The sequence below is a fragment of the Portunus trituberculatus genome, chromosome 33 (assembly GCF_017591435.1).
Source record: "Portunus trituberculatus isolate SZX2019 chromosome 33, ASM1759143v1, whole genome shotgun sequence".
Taxonomy (NCBI): domain Eukaryota; kingdom Metazoa; phylum Arthropoda; class Malacostraca; order Decapoda; family Portunidae; genus Portunus; species Portunus trituberculatus.
This window is the reverse complement of record NC_059287.1, coordinates 3,140,731-3,163,552: the sequence shown is the minus strand read 5'-3', so window position 1 is coordinate 3,163,552 and position 22,822 is coordinate 3,140,731. Positions and strand designations below refer to the sequence as shown.

At 39.3% G+C, this 22,822-nt stretch overlaps 1 protein-coding gene across 1 annotated transcript in view; it reads right to left on the bottom strand.

Moving 5' to 3' along the window:
* LOC123512254 (allatostatin-A receptor-like) overlaps positions 1 to 15,063 on the bottom strand; it is a 295,630-nt gene extending 280,567 nt beyond the window's left edge. Inside the window, 1 exon segment of the mRNA XM_045268530.1 lies at positions 14,282 to 15,063. The gene's annotated coding sequence lies outside the window, so the exon portion shown is untranslated.
* Positions 15,064 to 22,822: the final 7,759 nt, after the last annotated feature.

The window sequence follows — 22,822 nt, the reverse complement described above, 5'->3', positions numbered from 1 at the left end:
TCATTACCCCTTTCCACTTTTTTATTTTCTTTCTTCCTACGACAAGAGTTGCAACGGAAAGGGGAAGCTAAACTAAGTTCATAGTCTCACTTTTTCACCTTGTCATTTTATTATTTTCTTTTCTGAAGTGGCATATTGTGAAAACCTCTCTCTCTCTCTCTCTCTCTCTCTCTCTCTCTCTCTCTCTCTCTCTCTCTCTCTCTCTCTCTCTCTCTCTCTCTCTCTCTCTCTCTCTCTCTCTCTCTCTCTCTCTCGCTCTCGCTCTTTCTCTCTTTTATTTAGGCAGGGGTTCATAAAGCGTTACAAAGAAAGAATTTGATTAGGAAAACTGCAGAAGTTCCCGCGGCTGATGACCTGAACAGCGTCAGAGATAATTAGTTTGTTCAAATATCGCGCGTGTTGTGATCTCCGTCAGCTTTTTTTCCCTCTCCATATCTCCCTCGTGCGTTTAATCCTATGAATATGTAAAATGTAAATGCGATAACTCGTAGAATAGTGTTTTACCTCGAGTTCCTGCATCCTCTCTCTCTCTCTCTCTCTCTCTCTCTCTCTCTCTCTCTCTCTCTCTCTCTCTCTCTCTCTCTCTCTCTCTCTCTCTCTCTGAATATTAAATTTCTTCATGTTTATATTGTTTTTGTTGTTTATTATTATTATTATTATTATTATTATTATTATTATTATTATTATTATTACTATCACTAGTAGTAGTAGTAGTAGTAGTTGTAGTAGTAGTAGTAGTAGTAGTAGTGGTAGTAATTGTAGTTGTAGTATTACTGTTAATACTATTATTATTATCATTATTATTATTATTATTATTATTATTATTATATTATTATTATTATTATTATTATTATTATTATTATTATTATTATTATTATTATTATTATTATTATTATCATTATTATTGTTGTTGTTATTGAGATCATTATTTTCGTTATACTCAACAGTTTCGTTTCATTTTCCTGTTCAGTGTTAGAGAAAATAATGCATTCATGTTTGTATGCATATCAAATGATAATGTGTGTTTTTATGATTTCTTTTTTCTTTATAGTGTTTTGATGCAAAGGCTGATGTACATAATGTGTGCGATTATTAAGCACGAATAAACACACACACACACACACACACACACACACACACACACACACACACACAGTCACATATGTATAAAAACAAAACATAATGAAAAATAAAAGCAAAGTGGCAAATTACAAACAGCAAATCGTAATGTCACTGCTTTGATGTGTGCGTGCAACACCAGTGCCCGCCTCGCCTCATGACGCGTGCCCTTCACAAACCAACACATCAACAGAGAGCAAAGATAAAAAAAAAAAAAATAGAGATCATACAAAATCACATGGAATGAAAACGTGGCTGCAAAATTAACCTTGCCACTGTTCATTAATGCACTCTTTCCCCTCGTCACTCTCCCCAATGCTATTTTACTCCCCTCCCTTGTACCCTATCTCTTCTGTCACTTTTCCCTGTTTCTCTCACCCCTCCTCTTCCTTTAGCTTATCCATTTTACCACTCTCATCCTTTCCAATAGCCCGTGTCTTCTGTCCCTTTCCTAGACTTTTCCTTCTATTTTCCTGTCCCCTTTCCTTACTACCCTTATCCCTTTTCTACACCTAATCTCTCCCCTCTACCTATTACACCTTCCTTTCTATCTCTCTTTAGCTCCTAGTATCTTCATCCTTACTACTAGCAATGTATATTCTGTCCTCTTCCTAGCCTTTGCTCTTTGTTATTTCTATCCTTTTTTTTTTTTTGTTATCCTTATCCCCTTCCTACACTTAATCTATCCCCTCTATTTCTTACACCTTCCCTTCTGTCCTTTCAGATCCTACTATCTTCATCTCTACAACTAGTATGGTATCTTCTGTCCTCTTCCTAGCATTTGCCTTCTATCCTCCCTATGTCCTTTCCTTACTATCTTTACACCCCTTTCCTACACTTAATCTATCCCTTCTACCTCTTACATCCTCTCTTCTATCCTTCAGCTCCTACTTTCTTCATCCCTACTACTAGCACCGTATCTTCTGTCCTCTTCCTAGTCTTTCCCTTCTATCTTTCTGCCGTCTTTCCTTCCTACCCTCACCCTCTGCCCTTATCTACCAATCTCCTTCTATCCTTTTCGTCTCCTAGCACCGTATCTTCTGTCCTCTTCCTAGTCTTTCCCTTCTATCTTCCTGCCCTCACCCTCTGTCCTTATCTACCAACCCTTCTATACTTTTCACCTCCCTCATCTCCCGTCATCTGCTACCATCTTCATTTCTACCCTGGTATCTTCTCTCCCTTCTCTATCTATCCCCTTGCCTTCCCCTCATCCTTCTCCCACTTCTTGTCTTTCATCTTTTCTACTCTTGCTTCCTATCCCCTCATTCCTACAACTAGCTCCATATTCTCTGTTCCCCTTACAATCTTGGCCCTCGTCGTCCCCTCGGCGTGCGGTGCGTGGCGTGTTTGTTCAGGGCACACTAAGGGAGGTTCTGGCTGGTCCCACTAATTGTATGACTGGAGTAAGTGTTTGAAAGGAGAGGCGGTGTGGCTTGGCGGGTCAAGATGCCGAGGGGTGAGAGTTAACGACGGGGGTTTTTATGTCGTTCATCGGAAAGGGGGTGTTTGTTTTGTGGCTGGTGGTGGTGGTGGTGGTGGTGATGGTGGTGGTGGGTGTGGGGCGAGATGGTGTGTGGGTGTTGGGTGGGTGGTGTGTAGTGTGTGTGTGTGTGTGTGTGTGTGTGTGTGTGTGTGTGTTCATGATTACCTAAGCTCTCTCTCTCTCTCTCTCTCTCTCTCTCTCTCTCTCTCTCTCTCTCTCTCTCTCTCTCTCTCTCTCTCTCTCTCTCTCTCTCTCTCTCTCTCTCTCAAGTCTTCACAAAAATATTAACAATAGCTTTCCGAGAGTAAAGAGTTTCAACAACTTTTCTCTCTCTCTTCATCTTTCAGTGTGAAGTGTTTTCTTTCTCTTTCCTCACTTAAACGTGGAAGCGAGGAGACAGTGGTGGGATTTTTTTACTTTATTTCCTTCACTCTTTATTTCCTTTACACTCAAACCACTACCGTAAATTTCAAAGAGAAAATTATGTAAGGTTTGATAAATACGAAGATCTTGTCACGAAAATTTCCACATGTGCCACATTATTATATCATGGCTTTGCTGATCCACTAGTTATTTTCGTGGTTTTAGTTAACCTCTTCAGTACTGGGACGCATTTTTACCTTGAGTTTTGGGTACAATTAGGCTATTTTGCTTACAATAGGAAGGGTCTATGGAGGTCAGAAGGTTAATGGCCAGACTCTTCACTATTTTGATCCCCACTTAAGTTTCTGAAGCTGTATAAAGTCACCAATTAGTAAGCAGAATGAATATGGAAGCGCGTCATGGTACTAAAGGGTTAATGGTCAGTAGTTCGTGATTATAGTTAATAGTCAAATCACCCATTAATTTTCTTGGTTATTACTCTCAGCTATGTTTTCTTCACTGTCTCTCCTAGCCCCTTAGATTCCGTCTTTGTTTATCTCTACCATCCTCCAGATTTCCTTATATGAAACATTATGAAAAAGATGATAAATAAAGAGAAAAGGGTTAAATATTGTCAAAATCATCTGTGAATGAGTGAAACAATATGAAAAAGACGAAACATAGGTAAATAAATGTGGAATATTGTCAAAAGTTTCTGTGAATGAGTGAAACAATGTGAAAAAGACGAAAAATAAATAAATGAAGACGGAACATTGTCAAAATCGTCTGTGAATGAGTGAAACATTATGAAAACACGTGAAAATAATGATACAATATGAATGATTTTGCTCTTAGTGAATGAATGGAAAATAAAGAAACTAGGATTTTTTTTTTTTTTTTCATATATATAACATCCTTCAGTTTTCTTCATTAACCATCTTTCTGTCATCCTTCAATTTTCTTCGTTATTTCTATTATCATATTTCTTCACTATCTGTGATTATTTATCTTATCCTTCATCTCTACAATCCTACAGAAGTCGTAACTCTTTATCTAGCAGTTTTCCTCATCAGTTTTCTCCATCACCCACCAGTTGTTCTTCCCAGTTCACCTTCACCAGTAGCTTTCTCCTCATTAAATACTTCAATCACTTATTTTCATCAATTCTCTCCATCACCCATCAGTTTTCTTTACCCTATTTCACCTTCACCAGTAGCTTTCTGCTCACCAACTACATTCCCTCACCAATAATCAAACGCCCCTCACCAACTTCTTCATATCTCGAATACCGCCCATACTCTCCTCACACTTCCATCAGGCTTCACATTTCTAGCATTCATTCACGCCACGCCTTTCCTCGCCTCTCCTCGCCTCGCACCTGCTCTCTTCCTATACTCCACACTCCTCACCTATATAACCCCGCCAGTTTGTCAATTTCTAGCCAACAGTTACTCTTACAACTCCACTCCGCCTTCATCGCTTCCTGAGCCAAAAGCTGTACCCATTCAGTACCTTAGGAAGATCTGTTGATTTTATTACTTTTTTTCTGCACTGGGTTCTTTATGCTCTCTCTCTCTCTCTCTCTCTCTCTCTCTCTCTCTCTCTCTCTCTCTCTCTCTCTCTCTCTCTCTCTCTCTCTCTCTCTCTCTCTCTCTCTCTCTCTCTCTCGCTCTAAATGAGGTAGGCGTTCTTTTATTCATTATCCTCAAGAAATAAATATGAGTACTCTCTTTCATGTTCAGAAAATGACAAAAGATAAAAGGCAGGAAATATATCTTTGCTGAACCAGGAGAATGAGAAGGACGAACACGAGGAGGAGGAGGAGGATAACGAGGAGGAGAAGCAGAAGAGGAGGTGGAGGAGGAGAAGGAGGAGGAGGAGGAGGAGGAGGAGGAGGAGGTGGATAAGGAGGAGAAGCAGAAGAGGAGGAGAAAGAGGAGAAGGAGGAAGAGGAGAGAGGTTTAGAGAAAGGGTAAAGACAGGATCAATAAAAGAACTAGGCGTATAAAAGACATGATTGGTTGATGAGCAGACAGACAGACATTTTTCGCTTCATAAATGACGTATTTTCAACCTGCGTCACATTTCTCTCCCTAACCCAGTCATTACGTTTACCTGTGAGTGTTTATGTGTGTGTGTGTGTGTGTGTGTGTGTGTGTGTGTGTGTGTGTGTGTGTGTGCGTGCGTGCGTGTGTGCGCGTGTGGGTGTGGGTTTCCTCATCATTTGCCCTTTAACCCTTTCAAATCCTCACCTGTCAGGCTACCTGTTGACACATCGCTCTTTTCATTCTATTCATACAATCCATAAATTTTCCACTATTCATATCTCTCTCTCTCTCTCTCTCTCTCTCTCTCTCTCTCTCTCTCTCTCTCTCTCTCTCTCTCTCTCTCTCTCTCTCTCTCTCTCTCTCTCTCTCTCTCTCTCTCTCTCTCTCTGTCTACCTGTCTACCTGTCTGTTTATTCGTTCAGGAAACATGATATTGCTGCGAACCCTTTAATTGCCTTCCCGTGTACAGGTGTAGTAAATACAGGTGGGATTCATTAGGTAAGTCTCCTGAGTGTTCACTTTTTCCCACGTTTTATTAACCAGGTTCAGGTTGTGTTGGAAAAGTCAGGTGGGAATTTTTTCTATGTATTTTTTTAGTTTTTTTGTAGTTTTGTGATTTTAAGTGTATTTTTAAAGAGTAAGAGAGAGAGAGAGAGAGAGAGAGAGAGAGAGAGAGAGAGAGTGCACCCTAAAGTCTTTCTTGTGCACCTACACACACACACACACACACACACACACACACACACACACACACACACACACACACACACACACACACACACACACACACACACACACACACACACACACACACACACACACCAAGGAACTCCAAAGAATAGTCACCTTCAGAGAGAGAGAGAGAGAGAGAGAGAGAGAGAGAGAGAGAGAAAGAGAGAGAGAGAGAGAGAGAGATGAAAGAGGACCCACTTGTTGTACGAAATTATTGCACACATCGTCTCTAGGTCACCGAGAACACACACACACACACACACACACACACACACACACACACACACACACACACACACACACACACACACACACACAGTCACAGTCACGTTCACAAGGATACACAGGAGGTAAAAGCAGCACGTATTCATTCATATATTTTTTTCTTCCTCTCCTACCTTGATATATTCTTCAGTGGGAGTAAAAGTTTAATTCACGGGTGACCTTTTGGAAGAGGAGGAGAAGGAGGAGGAGGAGGAGGAGGAGGAGGAGGGAGAAGAGAAGGTTAGGGAGGAGGAATAGTAGAACAGGCAAAGAAGGAGAAAGAAGGAGGAGAAACAAACTGTGAATATAAGAGAAGTAAGAAGAGGTAGAAGAGAAATTGATTTTGGATGAAAGAGGAGAAAGAGGAGGAGGAAAGAAGAAAGAAGAATTGTAAGGGATTGTGAATGGAAGAAGAGAAGTAGAAGAAAGATGAAAATATTGTGAATACATGAGAAATGGGAGAAGAAAGAAGGAAGATGAATAAATTGTGGAAGAGAGATGGGAGATAACAAGGAGAAGGAGCAGGAGGAAGAAAATATTAAAAGATTTTGAATGGTAGAGACGTGAATGAAGAAGAGAGAGAAAGAGAAGGAGGAAGAGGAGGAGAAGGAGGTGGAGAAGGAAAAGACAAAGGTGTAAATGAAGATAAGCAAGAACGAATATTGACTGGAATAGCTAAAACGTGTGTCAGTATAATGCTAACCGACACCTGCCAGACACATATACAAGAAACATACAAATGAGAGTTAGAAAAGCGTGAGGAAGATTAGCCAAGTGTATATTAAAATTGCAGCCTTGTATAACTACTCTCTCTCTCTCTCTCTCTCTCTCTCTCTCTCTCTCTCTCTCTCTCTCTCTCAGTTAAGGTAACGCACAACACACCTCTTCCATCCGTCACCACGAAGTAATAAAGGTAAAACTGCAACTCACAACCAGGAGAGAAGCACTTACATAGATTAGCAAACAGATTTTAAGACACAGTGGATTGCGTCAACCCGCGCTGCCTCACAAACACTGCCTGGTAACGAGAGTGTGGCAATGGGAGACGATATACGATTTGGAATTCTAGGATGGTAAAGAAAATTGTGTTTCGTAGTTTAGGTAAAAATTGTTACGGTTTTTTTTTTTTTTTTTTTTTTTTTTTTTTTTTTTTTTTTGTGGCATATGGGATGGATGGATGTCAGGAATATACATGCGAGTGTTAGAAAACGAAAGGAAATATGAAATGAGAGAGGATATAGGACATGAAATTCGAGTGAAAGTGAAATTTTTTATATATATATATATATATATATATATATATATATATATATATATATATATATATATATATATATATATATACAAATGGTATGGAATGGATGGATGTTGTGATTATATACGAGAGTGCCAAGAAAGGCAATGGAAAGACGGAAATACAGGAGGTGAAACGCAAAGAAATGAGAGGGGATATAATATTTGAAATTCGAGTGCAGGTGAAAATTGTTCTTTCTCTTTTTTTTAATGGTATGAAATGGATGGATGTAACGAATATAAACGAGAGTATCAAGAAAGGCAATGGAAAAAAGGAAATACAAGAGGTGAAACGCAAAATATATCGTATCTAAGATTGAAATTACCACACTTATTGTTTATGCTCTTAATTTGCTTTCTTACTTACAAGATAGGAAGAGAATATATTGAAGATCATAATGTCTGTAGAAATTAGAGATAAATAATAATGTTAACCCCTTGAATACTGAGACACCTTTTTACCTTGAGATTTGTGTATTTTATTGACACTAGGCACGGTCTGTGGAGGTCAGAAGATTAATAGCCACAGTCTTCACTATTTCAATCTCCCACATAAGTTTCTGAAGCTGTATAGAATCACCAAATAGTCAGCAGAATGAATATGGAAACGTGTCATGGTACTGAAGGGGTTAATTTGAGATCACTGTTACTTCTGTGTCGTTTTTTCATGTATAATTAAAGAAGAACTATGAAAACACCCATTTGGTCGTGAATTTAAAAGTTGGGGAATATATATGGATAAAATGAAGAAATAATATAGTTTTAGTGAATATTCCTTTGTTTTTGCGGAAGAAGAGGCTGGAATAGATAGAGAAGGGGAGCCGTTTGGAAGGGATCAAATTAGTTATATAAAATGCCAAGGATAGATGTACAGGTGTTGTAGGTATAATCACATGTCGAATACTCAGGTGTGGAGGTGATGGTGGTGATGGTAGTAGTGGTGGTGGTGGTGATAATGGTGGTGGTAGTGGTGGTGGTGTGGAGGGCAGCTGAGGGCACTTCTCAACATGCGAAGATGTCTATTTGAGTGTTGTTTAGTGGTAGTTTTCTTCGGGGTGGTTGTGAAGGTGCTGGTGGTGGCGGTGGTGGCAACAATACCTCGAGTTTTTTGTTATATTTTGTTAAATTTAGAAACCAGACACTTTGGCACCACCACCACCACCACTTGCTCACACACACACACACACACACACACACACACACACACACACACACACACACACACACACACACACACACACACACACACACACACACACACACACACACACACACACACACACACACACACACACACACACACTCAGCTAAGCATTCCGCCACTGACAGAATCGCTGAAGATAGAAAAGTAGTGAAGCAGACTGAACAAGAGAAACCTGACTTAAACCTCTCGTCTGCGTCACTTTGCGTTTCTAAATCTCACTCTTCTATTTTATTCGTGTTCCCTTTTGTCACGCTTTTGGGAATTAATTAGCGAGAGAAGGAAAAAAAATACAGGTTGCCGCATTTTTTCTTTTCTTTTTCATTCCCACTTCGCCTTCCGCTTTCTCGTTTTCTCCTCTCCTCTTTCCATTTCCAATCAAGGCAACAAGGCTTTCCCTGTCTCAGGTTTTGGTGTTTTACTTTTATTTTTATTTAATTACTTGTATAGGGCATTTCTCACTCCCTTTGATACACACTCTCTCTCTCTCTCTCTCTCTCTCTCTCTCTCTCTCTCTCTCTCTCTCTCTCTCTCTCTCTCGCTCCGTCTCTCTCAGTTGAGGTCATATGCTAATTTAGTTACGTCCTTTTTTTGCAACTTATTTGGCTTGTCATGTGGATTATTGCTGTGAATTTTCATGACGTTGGTTGTGTGTGTGTGTGTGTGTGTGTGTGTGTGTGTGTGTGTGTGTGTGTGTGTGTGTGTGTGTGTGAATACTTATACACTTATCTCCGCAGTGAGTGACCTCGTGCGCACAGATTATAAAACTTTACACCTTGAATAATTGCTGTTGTGACTCCTGAGATCTCCTTGCTTGAAGTTTCCAATCCACTTCCTTGTGGTGTTCAATCTTCTTCCATACTTTCTTCGATCCTCTATTGATCTAATGTCAAAAGCTCTTTCATCACCAAATTTACAACCATGAACGCTTTTATTTTTACTTTTCGTATGTCAATAAAGTTTTCGATCGTTTCCTTGTGGTGTTCGATACTCTTAAAAACAGTCTTCGATCCCCTATCCCTCTATGCTAACTGTAATTATTATCTAGAACACCTTTTATTTTGTATAGGTTTACGTGGTTTGTGTGTCTGAAGGTGTGGAGAGACCAATGGCATCCAACCCCTTTACATCTTTTGTAATCAATGGTTTCATCTCTAATATTCTTTGCTTAAAAAATCGCCAAAACAACCTTAATGAGATTCTGATTATCTTGCACTTCGTAAAAGCAATTTGTCTACTCATAATCTCACATCACATTCTCTCTCTCTCTCTCTCTCTCTCTCTCTCTCTCTCTCTCTCTCTCTCTCTCTCTCTCTCTCTCTCTCTCTCTCTCTCTCTCTCTCTCTCTCTCTCTCAGATGCAATGCGGAAAATTCTTGGGAGACGAAGGGAAGGAAGAGGGAGAGGAGGATGAAGACAATTGAATTTACAGCTTTACTAGATGAGGAAAAATGATACAACAGCCTCTGTTTCCTTTCCACTCCGTCTCTTCATACGTAAGTGTTGGTGATTATTGTTGTCGTTTTTGTTGTACCTCTTCTTTTTCGCGTTACGGTTTTGCTCTTTGTGTGGGAGAGTGTGCAAATATTAAAAGGTGAAGTTTTTAAAGTTTACGTAGGGTGAAATGGTACAGGCACGGCTTAAGTGGAAGGGTTAAAAGAGGCGGAAGCGCAGGGAGGAAAAGCATAATGAATTGAAGAGGGGAATAACAACAAGAGAGACAACTAGAGAGGAGAAAGAGAAGAAAAAGAAGTGGAGAAGTAGGACAAAGCAAACTTATATGAAAAAGAGACGGAAGAGGAAATGAAGAGAGAGAGATGCCAGATAAGTAGAAAGCTAAAGATAAAGAGAAAAAAGAGAGTGAAAGACGAAGTAAGGGTAAAAGTGGGAGGAAGGATAAAGATAAGGTTGGGGAGAGCAGAGGGGGTAGTGAGAGGGTGAGAAGCAGAAACAAGAGGAGGAAGAGGGAGAGGAGGGACAGAAAGGGTGCCAAGAGAACGCTCCTTGAAACTACATACGTAAGAAAGAATGTGACGAGGAGGAGGACGAGCAGTGAGTGAGTCAAGATTGTTGTTGTTGTTGTTGTTGTTGTTGTTGTTATTTCTTTACGTAATGTGGTATTGTTCATTCTTGGTCACTTTTCTTGCTATTCTTGTTGTTTTTTCTGGTTGTTTTCCTCTAGACTATTTATTATTTGTCTTTCTTTTATATTCTACATCATATCTGTTATAGTTTTTGTCGTTGTTGTTGCGTCGTTAACTTAAAATCGAAAATATTCAAAGAGAAGCGACTTTCATTTACCGTTATTGTTATTGTTTTTTTTTTTTATGTAAGAAGGGAAAGCTGGCCAAGAGCAACATAAAAAAAAAAAAAACCCACTTAGTTGATAGTCCCTTTGCAGATCCGAGAAAGTTTGCCAAAAAATAAGGGATAAATGTCTTAAAACCTCCCTCCCGTTGTTGTTGTTGTTGTTGTTGTTGTTGTGATGTTAGTGTGCCAGCAGTAGATGTTGCTGTTGTTATGGTTTCTGTTATCGCCTTGACGTATATGGCAGCACTTCCACAGACTAAGCTACAACCACTCTCCCACACTCCCTCCTTCCAGCCAATCCCTTCCCGCTATCCCGCCCAGGACATAAATTCCAAACACCACAACTTTCCTCCGTCTCGCCCGCAACATAAAGTCCCGCAACTCAACTCCGACAAAACACCCCAGGAATCTCGTCCCTGAAACTTGCAATAAAGGCTCCATAAAGCAAAGGAATCTAGTAACTGCCTGCTGGAGCGAAGGATTCTTATAAATGTGATGAATGCCGCTGTACAGGAAGGCGACGCGCGAGGCTCACTGGTGGAAGGCAAATGAAAGAAAGTTTTTAAATCTTGTTCGACGTCGTGCAATTGAGGGGGAAAAAAGTGATGTACTGGGATTATTGGTTTTCTGCTGATGTTGTTCGTGTTGCTATACTGTTGCTAACCTGTGCTGTATTTTGACTGTTTCTGTCTATGCACTGTTACTATTACTATTACTATTAAGATGTTAGTATAATATTCCTAACCGTGTATTGTATTAAGACTATATTATTACTATGCTACTACTACTGCTACTACATCAACCACGACCTCTACCATGACTATCACTACTACTGATACTATTTACTGCTATTGAGTGTATTGTGGTGGCTACTTGAGATCAATTGTTCTGTTCCTGTTTATTTGTATAGCTTGTTGTTGTTGGTGGTGGTGGTGGTGTTAGTGGTGGATGGTGGTGTTGGTGGTGATGGTGGTAGTGGTGGTCGTCGTGATTGACTTGTTATATACTCTCTCTCTCTCTCTCTCTCTCTCTCTCTCTCTCTCTCTCTCTCTCTCTCTCTCTCTCTCTCTCTCTCTCTCTCTCTCTCTCTCTCTCTCTCTCTCTCTCTCTCTCTCTCTCTCTCTCTCTCTCTCTCTCTCTCTCATCATCTCATATACAATACAGTCATATGTTATCACTTAATGTATATTGTCATTTACAAAGCAATATTTTCTTTGTAAATGCGACGGTGTAATGAAAGACAGAGAATGTACAAATTAGTCATAAATCTAGCTCAAATATTGCTTGCTCGCTCTTCAGTTAAAACATACATCAACAAATATGGCCACACACACACACACACACACACACACACACACACACACACACACACACACACACACACACACACACACACACACACACACACATACACACACACCAGGCTGCATTGGAGATTATCACGTTTTTCATTTATATTATTGCAATTCTAACCTGCCGTGGGGATCCTTTGAGATATATATAACATCCATTTTTTTCAAGATTCTGGTTAATGGACGAATAAACTTGTCACATATTACAAGGGGGTTAGATTGAGAAAAGTAGTTGCAGTGGTAGTTAGTGGTGGTGGTAGTGGTAGTAGTAGTAGTAGTAATAGTAGTATTTGTAGTAGTAGTAATAGTAGTGGTAGTGGTGGTGGTAGGTAGTCGTTGTAGTTGCTGTTATTGTTGTTTTTGTTGTTGTAGTTTGTTTCTGTTATTGTTGTAGTAGTAGTAGTAGTTGTTGTAGTGTAGTAGATAGTAGTTGTGAAGTTATTGTAGTAGTAGTAGTAGTTGTTGGTACTCTTGTTGTTGTTGTAAAATTGTTGTGAAGTTATTGCTCTTGTTGTTGGTACTCTTTTTGTTGTTATAAAAGAAGTAACAAGAGAAGAAGGAAAAGACGAAGAATAAGAAGAAAAGAAAAAAGAAATAAAGGAAAGGACAAGAACTAATTAGAGAGGATGAAGGAGGAGAAGCAACAGTAATAAGACAAACAGGAACAATGGCTTATGATGCAAGAGAACGGCCAAACAAAATTATCACTTTACATAACACACTCTAGTTAACCGCCCAGAAAACCCTCTTAAGTGCCGACATAATATTCACTTTCGCTCCTTTTTTTCCTTGCATTTCTTTATGTTTTGTGTACATTGTTGTGGCAAAGTTTTGTACGTATCTTGATTGGCGCTAAATCAAATAGGTAAACAAAATAAGCAGGTGAATCTAAGGAAGGGTATTTAGTGTTTCTTTTCTTGCTTTTTGGTGTGTTCGTTTGTGTACGCTGTTATGCCAAAGAGACGTACATATCTTAGTAATTACCGGTGTGCTAATTCAAATAGGTAAACTAACTAGGCAGGTGAATTTAAAAGAAAGTATCTACTCTTACCTTTTCTTGCTTTTCTTTGTGTTCCTTTGCGTGCGCTGTTATGCCAAAGAGACGTACGTATCTTAATAATAACCGGCGCTAAATCAAATAGGTAAACAAAACAGGCAGGTGAATTTAAAAGAAAGATATTTATTTTTTGTCTTTCCTTGCATTTCTTGTGTTCCTTTGTCTTGTTTTGGCAAAGAGACGTGTCTTGATAATAATTGGTACTAAACAAACGGGTAAACAAATTCCTTAAGGCAGATGGATTAAAAACAAAAACATTCACTTTTGTCTTTCCTTCGTGTTCTTTTGTGTTCCGTGTCATAGAAAAGAGACGTGTTTTAATAATAATTCATACTAAACAAATGAGTAAACAAAATACGTAGGTAGGTAAAGATATTAATTTTGCCTTTCCTTGCATTTCTTGTTCCTTTGTCTTATTATGGCAAATAGATACAGTAATAACCAGTGCTAAATCAAACAGGTGAAAGTAATTGGCAGGTGTATTTAGGGGAATCAGATCAAATGTGTTAATACGATCCATTCCTTAGATGAGTAAAGCCAGCGTGACGTTATGTTGGCTTAACCCCGTGACCGTGACCTTGGTAAGCCAGAAATGCCCCACACAGCAGATTTAAGTGAGAAAATGACTGGTTAGGTTTGCGTTTTGTCGTGTATTGGATTCGTAAATATTGGTGATGTGTGGAAGAGTAAGACGTAATGATGGTGAGCAGGAAAACAGATAATAGAGAAAGAGAAGAAGTGAGGATAAGATGATGTAGAAAAATATAAGTAAGAATTGGATAAAATTAATGAGAAAAAGAGATAAATGAGAAAGAGAGAGTCAGTAATTAAGAAATACAAGAAGACAAAGAGAAAAATGTAAAGAAAGAAAAGAAATAGAGAAAAATTGGTAAAACGGATAGATGATGACGAACAAGAACCAGATAAAGTTGATGAGACGAAAAGAATAAGAAAGTGAAGTGAAGAAAAATGGTGAAAAAAAAAAAATGTTATGAAAAATTTTGGCACGCTCTCGTATAAATACCTTGAAATTTAATTAAGCCACAGGTAGCTCGCTTACCTTGGGGACGCGAGCTTCCTCCTGCAGGTGACGACGGTGCCAGAAGTCGCTCACTCATACACACACACGCACGCAGACATACACACACGTACACACGCACTCACGCTGGCCTTGCACTTTCTTCCCGCCGCTAAAGTTATCACTGTGTCTTGATGGAGCAGATCTTCCTGTTTCCTTTTCTTTTTTTTCTTTTTCTTTTTCCCTCAGTTCAAGTGGCACTGTTTTCCCTCCACCAGCGTCTCTCCTTTCAAGTTTCTATGGGAAAGTTGTGTTAAGTTTTTTGCTTGGTGTTTTTTCTCTCTCCTTTCCTTTTGTTGCTTTGTGTAGTAAATGTTTGTCACTACTTTTTTTTACTCGTATGCCAATGGACACAATCTCTCTCTCTCTCTCTCTCTCTCTCTCTCTCTCTCTCTCTCTCTCTCTCTCTCTCTCTCTCTCTCTCTCTCTCTCTCTCTCTCTCTCTCTTTCGCCGTCACTTCCACCACCGCACAACCATATCGGCGCTGTAATGTTCGCTCCGATAAAACTTGAGAACACAAAAGATGCAGAAACTTCGAAACAAAGTCAGTGAACACAAGAAGAATAGCGAAAAAACTCTGTGACAACTGCTGGGGAAGGGAAGGATGAAGGGGAGGGGGAGTGGGAGAAGAAGAGTTGCCGAGCGATGCGATACTGGGGCGAGACGGGATGCGAGGGATGGGTAGACAGGGCTGGCGCTCGGCTGCGTTCAACCCTCACACACAGAACAGACTGCCGCTCTGCCTCGGGTTCCCTTTGGCACTCGCGCGGTTTCACTGAGCATGAGCAGCTGCCGTCTTGCCTCCATTCCTCTACCCCTCCTCCTCCTCCTCTTTTTCCTCCTCCTCCTCCTCCTCCTCCTCCTCCTTTTTCCTTACTTTTCTTTCTATTTTTTTTTTGTTTTGTTGTCTTCAAGTGTGTGTGTGTGTGTGTGTGTGTGTGTGTGTGTGTGTGTGTGTGTGTGTGTGTGTGTGGGTGGGTGCTGTCTCGTCCCCGTCATCAACAGTTATCTATTCACTTGCTTGCACTGTCTTGGTTAAGTAAGTTTACAAGGAAAATTTCATCCTCCTTTCCTCCTTCATCTATCTTTTTTTTTTCTCTCTTTCCTATGTGTGTGTGTGTGTGTGTGTGTGTGTGTGTGTGTGTGTGTGTGTGTCTGTGTGCGCGCTCGTGTGACCCATATTCTCAGTTGTCTTAGTTACGTGCTTACCTGTTTGATATTTGTACCTACATTCATTGTGGTAAAAGCAACACAAGGGAATGCAAAGAAGGAACAAGTTGGCTTCATGACAAGGCTGCTCATGATAAGTTACATTGATTGAATGTGAAGCAGGACGTATATTGTGGATTTATTTGTTTTAAATCAGTCTCTTGTTTGTTTCCTTAATGACTCCCGCCAGCATCACCACTACAAACGATCCTAATCTTCGTAATAGCTGGATACTAACACTTGCGATAAATCACTTTAGTTTTATCAAAGCATTTTACGTCATTTCTTTCCCCTCAGGCTTCTCAACCGCGCTATGGAAACTTGATAAATGAAAGGCCTTTATGTGACTGGCGCGACGTTATTAACAAAACTTGTGCGACTTAATGACGGAACCACAAGTCAATATAAAGTTTTTAATCTCTTCCTCGTCAAATTTAATAGTTGCCTCTGATATATCAAGTTTCATTTTCCTCGAAGACTGTAAATAAAAAGAAGAGGCACAAAGCTTCTTCCCTCTCCTCCTCCTGCTCCCTCCTCCTCCTCCTCCTCCTCCTCCTCCTCCTCCTCCTCCTCCTCCTCCTCCTCCTCCTCCTCCTCCTCCTCCTCCTCCTCCTCCTCCTCCTCCTCCTCCTCCTTCTTCTTCGTTTTTCTTCCTTCGCTTAATTTTTACTTCTCATCTTTTCTCATATATTTAGCACTTTTCTGCTTTATCACCTTCGTCTTCTTCCCTTCTTACTTGTTATGTTTGTCCTTGTCATGCTCCTCCTCCTCCTTCTCCTCCTCCTCCTCCTCCTCCTCCTCCTCCTCCTCCTCCTCCTCCTCCTCCTCCTCCTCTTCCTTCTCTTTCTCGTATTTTTCTCCTCCTACTCCCCATCCTCCTCCTCCTACTCCTCTAGTCTTCCTCTTCTACTACTACTTTTCACTCCTCTTACTCCTATGATTCATGCAACACTCCTCCTACTTTTCCTCCTCCTCCTCCTCCTCCTCCTCCTCCTCCTCCTCCTCCTCCTCCTCCTCCTCCTTTTACTACTACTACTACTACTACTACTGCTGCTATTACGCCAACACCAACGCAGCGTCCTTTTCCTTCCCCCCATCCTCCCCTTTCTTGGAAAATATGTGTATTATTAGTGGGAACTGCCGCTCCTTCCCTGCGAGTGATCAAAGAAAATGCGCCTAAGGGACTTGAATGATCCGAAGCTGTGTGGTGTCGCTCTCAGCCCGCCGTGATGGAGGCCAAGATATCGCTGCCGAAGAAAACGGAAACCCCCAAATATCGAGGTCACTTGCCTTCCAGGAAAACGAGAGGAGAGTTCTAAGAACCATATTCTGAAACTATATCTATGTACACTATTTTGCAAAGGCTCTATTTGAAGGTACGAATGTTCTTGGTCAATTTTTGTGGTTCTAATGATAAACTATAGATTTTTTAGGTTATAAACAGGAGAAATAATCTTGAGAAACCGGTTAGTAAAGTCTGTAGCGTTTGAAACAGAGGCGTTGTGATCTTGTATGAGTTTTTTTAAGGATGTTCTTTTTATATTTCTAGTAATAGATTAATTAACAGCAGGTGAAGCACTCCTGAGAACGCGCTAATCATCAGGTGCCCCTTAAAAATAGTCATGGTGAAGTTACTCAATTTTCCTTTGACGTTTTTTATGGTTACTGTAATAGATTAACAACATTTCTACGTCATCAACATAAAAACATTCTTGAAAACCAGACGAGACATTTCTGTGGTCTTTAGAATAGTCGTAGTGATAGTATTTGGGTTTTTAGGGAAGCATACATAGTTCAAGTGATAGATCAACAACATTTTTTACTTTATTGACATGAGAAAAACTCTTAGAAAATCCGCCTAGTCTTTTCAGTGGCCTTTGAAAATAGTCATGTTAATGGTAGACGATTTGTAAAGGGTATTTTGTCCTAGTAATTGATTAAAAAGACTCATTATTAACACTAGAAGCACTTAAGAGAACCCGGATTATCATCTCAGTGGTTTTTCGAAAATAAGTGTGCTAGTTACACGAATTTTGAAGGTGTTTTTGTGGTTCCAGTGACAGATTATCAAGATTCATGAAATGCTGAGAGGAGAAACACTCATGAAACCTGATCTTATCATGTTTTTGGCCTTTGGAAAAAGTTGTGGTGAGAGAGAGAGAGAGAGAGAGAGAGAGAGAGAGAGAGAGAGAGAGCGTTTATGAATAATAACAATAAAACGGAATTATGCCATGTTAGGGAAACCTCTTCACTACTGGAACGCATTTTTATCATGATCTTTTGGTGTGATAGATGATTTTATTGACATTCAGAAAGTGTCTATGGAGGTCAGAAGATTAATGGCCAGAGTCTTCACTATTTTAACCCCTCCCCAAAAGATTCTGAAGCTGTATAAAATCACCAAACAGTAACCAGAATGAATATTAAAACGCGTCATGGTACTGAAGGGGTTAAGTTTCGCCTGTCAATTATTCCGTGTTTGTGGGGCGTGTTGGTGTCGAAGGTAAGGTTCTCAGGTGTAAAGGTGAGGTGATGACTGCCACTTGTTGGGTACTAGTGAGTAGGGAAATGTCTCGGCTGTGATCTTTGTGTCTTTATCCTCGTGTTTCTTTACTATTTTGTTTTGCTGTGTTGCATTTGTCTGAGGGAATTAATTATACGAAGTGTGGTTGTTTTTTAGTTTCGTTTTAACTTACTGTTCGTTTTGACTTATTTTACGTTTCTGTAGTTATTTATTTATGTACTTTTTGGTTGTTTTCATTGTCGTTTCAATGTTTAATCCCTTCAGTACTGGAATACATTTTCACCATGAGTTTTGAGTATGATTGGACGATTTTATTGGAGGTCAGAAGATTAATGGCCAGAGTCTTCACTATTTTAATCACCACATAAGTTTCTGAAGCTGCATAAAATCGCCAAAATAGCAATCAAAATCAATACGAAAACGCACTGAAGGGGTTAATGGCGCCGTGCTTCATGTAGTTTACCTTAATGGGCCACGAAAATGGATTGTACACATTAGGTTTTCCATTTGTTGTTTATTTAGTTTTCATTCTTCCTGTTGCTGAGTGTTAGTGTTGAGTATTTCTCTTATCTATTTGGTTGTTTAGTTGACGCGTTTGATTTGTCACTAAAGGAACTGTGTAATGAAGGTTTATTTCTCGTGTTTGCTCTCTCCTCCAGTTTTATTTTTCTTCGATGTGTTAATGTTGTCTTTTGTTTTGTGCTGTTTTTGTTTTTATTTAGCAGCGGCCTAAATTCTCCCAAAGGAGCGATACATAGGGCGTTGTTTCTGTGTATTTAGTTGATTGGTTGTCTTCCTCAATTTGGCTGAAATAAAAGACGCTTTCATTCGAGGAGATTAAAAAATTCAGAGTATAAAAACAACCATTGTCTCAACCAACGGGAACACAAGATTGCAGCGACAGGTTCCGGTAGGCGCATGTAATACCCATGGAGGCTAAAATGTGAAGAGTAGTGTGCAATTGTATATTTTGGGGACAATTGGAGGATACAGGAAAAAAATGTAGAAGCGGTAGTAATATGAATGATTAATTGAAATGTTGAAAATGTAAAAAGTAGATATTTACACCTAGTTACCGCTGCTCAGTGTTTTAGGAAGTGGAGTTAACCCCTTCAGTACGACGATGGACTTTTACATTCATTTGTCTGTGTTTCTTAACGGCTTGAGTACCATGACGCATTTTTCATATTCATTTTGTTTACTATTTGGTGATTTTATACACCTTCAGAGACTTATGTGTGGATTAAAATAGTGAAGACTCTGGCCATTAATCTTCTGACCTCCATAGATCTTTCCTAATGTCAATAAACTTGTCTAATCATACCTGAAAGTTGTGTTAAAAATGCATCCCAGTACAGAAAGAGTTAAGAAGATAAAATTGTAAAAAGCCTTATTTTTTCAACTTGGCTGGTGTTCTCTCTATATATATATATATATATATATATATATATATATATATATATATATATATATATATATATATATATATATATATATAGAGAGAACACCAGCCAAGTTGAAAAAATAAGTTGAAAAAAAGGCCTACTGAGATGCCAGTCCCTATAGAAGTTATGTAGAAATACACTCGCAAGGGGATTCCGAGGGTGGTATAGGAGTTTTTTTTTTTTTTTTTTTTTTTTTTTTTTGTCGATTCTAAATTTTGCATGAAGAATTTGTACAAGATTTAACCATGGCACACATTTTGAAATAAACAGCAAGTCCGATTCTGCACAGATACCGATATATACGTGGGATGGCAGACACTTTTTTGTTCCCATGGTTACGCTCACACATTTTCCTTTGCACTCGTAAAGGGTCCTTGTAGCGATTATGTTAGGAAATAAAAGCTAAAAAAAAAGTAAAAAAGAAAAACCGATGATAGTTCTTTTAAATTGTAGAAAAGTGTAAAATGAATAAAAATGGAGATGTGAGTGCAAAAAAGGAAATATGACCCTTAACAACTTGTAAGGAAAACGACTCAAATAATTGCTTCTGAGAAAAAGTGAAAACGAGAGAAAATCCCCGAAATGGTGTTGGAAATCATAAAGAAAATGAAAATGTATATTTCAAAGGTCGCTTAACACTGATTGGACGGCTTGCTGCTACCCTTGTCAAGTGTTTCGGTTACAATTATTACCTCTCCATGCTTGGTTTGCCTTGAAAAAACCTCATTTGTCGCGCTGTGTGTCAGAAGCCTTTTGTTACCTGAAATCTTTGAGACTCGACGTGATTATACAGCAGTGGTACCTTGAGGCTAGTTATTGTACTCGGATAAAAGCTTCGACACCGGAACATTACGATAGGTGACAGTAAGTGATGCAGACCAAGCAGAACTGTACATTTCTCCTACTGTTTTATTTTTCTATATTATTGTCACTTTCTATTCAAACAATAAGAAAGTGAACACGCGGATAAGTATTTTTTGTATATTAGGATCTTTTCCAATGAAACTTTTCCGTTGTATTGTGTGTGTGTGTGTGTGTGTGTGTGTGTGTGTGTGTGTTTTTCTCATGTCTTTGATAACGTACGCTGAGCTTCATTGTACCCGGAAACACTCGGTAAGAAAGATGTAAACACGCGGTAATGTGTTTGTTGCTAAAAGCCTTTCCCTTTGATCCACGCAACACTACTTCTTGGTCTCCCTTGCTAATATCCTTCCATATTCCTTTAGTAATGAGAGCTTCTAACACTCGGACAGGCAATATAAGTGAAGAATGAATAGACTTGTGCCGCCTAAAGTCATGAGACACCAGCTGAGATGTGAACAGTGGAATGACCAGTGCTGAACTAATTTCGTATGTAGATTCAGTCCGTGATGACAGTCTGAAAAAAATAAAGGAAGCAACTTAAACAAAACGAAACAGCAAATTACAGTTTATCATCAGCTAGATCCAAGTAAATTTTGATGACACAGAATTTCTTTCGTAGTTTTAAAATCAAGAAAGCTTTATATATAATGGTGAGATGATGGCACTTTGTCAATATTGCTGCAGTGAAACATGGTTGGAGGAGAGTTTTATCCACTATTACTAGAGACAAAACGATACTCGCTCCTTTATTTGAGTAACTCTGCACGATTACCGACACTGAAGGGCTTGAAATACTCCATCACTTCTCTCGACGTCACTGGTGTCTTTTGAAATCAAACTCTACACTTTATTACATCACATTATTATCAATGAGAGGTCATAGCGAGCTATTATATGATTACTCTCTTTGTTGCCATCGATGTCTCTGTATTATATAACATAGTGTTCCATGAGATAGTTCCATCAAGTTGAAGAAAAGAGCATTTAGGAAATAAAATTACAGTTTGTCAAAGATGAGTTGGCTCCTCACTTATCTGTTAATGTCTTTTGAAACTGTTAATGTTCACGTTTGATATAATTTTCCAAAGATAAATAAGATGCAGCAGTGATTGGTAAACCTGCACACGTTTTGCATAACACTCGTGCAAGTAAATCTGCTTTATAATCACCATCGCACACTCAGGTTAGCGAGGGGATCTGAGTCACTGTTCAGAAGACAGAACAGTCAGGTTAGCGAGTGAATCCCAGTCACTGTTCAGAAGATGGAAAGCAAACAGGGATGTCCTAGATAAAGACAGAAGGCTGCCCAAACACAGTATCCTTCTCCCTCCTGCAAGTAAAGTGGGTCGCATCATGACGCCGCAGCCTTTTCCAGCGGGCACGTTTCCACCCACCTGCACAAAAAGCCAACTCTCGCCAACCTTATACAAGACTTAATGAAGACTAATGAAAGATGAGTTGCAAATGGAGCTCGTGTAACAAAGTTTGCCAATAGCTCGACCTGAAACCTTGGCAGACACTTGCGGGTTATAGTAGGAAAGACTTATTACGGAGGCAGGGAGGGCTATTTGCCTGGCAGCGGGACTGCTCACCTCCTGTACTGATGCCATCAAACACTAAAGATTTAAACTTTAATGTTTTTTCTAGCCTTTTGATTTACATGAGATCAGATTGGTAATTGAGGCATTGATTAAAGATTCCGTTAAATAGTGGGATGATTGGGCTCTCTCCTTTCTTATTAGTGCAAAAAACAAAACAAAAATAAAGAAAATATTAAGAAAAGTTACATTTTTAGTAATTTCTATATTTTTCACGATTGCAGTACGTCTTCCTTTCATTCCGTGTTAAATGGATAAAAAGAGGAAAAGAAATCGTCTTCTCGTGCTCCTAAAATGTTGAGTGTCATTATTAGACCATTAGTGAGGATGAAGGAAAAATATGAGTTTTTACTACGAACTTTTTTTTCTGGTACATCATTTACTGACCGCCTTAGATTGTCAGGAATGTTACAGTATCAAGTTTAATGTTTTTTTACCGCATTGGTGAATTATACTCTGGCTGACTAACACAGATTGGTCATGAATGCATTAATACGGCAGGCTTTCAGTTTTACAAATACTCCATCAGCGTGCATGCACCTGTCACCTGTCATACTGCATGTGTTAAGGCGAGGAAAAGTGCCAGTTTTCTCACCATTTCTCAATCCTCCTCCTCCTGGTTCTCTTGGATGCCGTGTGAAAGAATTGATGTGATGTAAATTTTTCATTGACTGCGTAAGAAGAGAGAGATATTTTTTCTTCTTTCCACCTTTTCTGAGCTGTATCATGGAACGAATAGCTTAGATTCCTTGCTAAAGTATCGTTGTTTTTCTCTTTTTACATTAAGTATAGATATCAACTTGTCCATGTAGTTAATCATAGGAAAATGAGAAAAAAGTTACTTTTTCCTTTCAAAGTGACTCCTATTACCTCATATTCCCC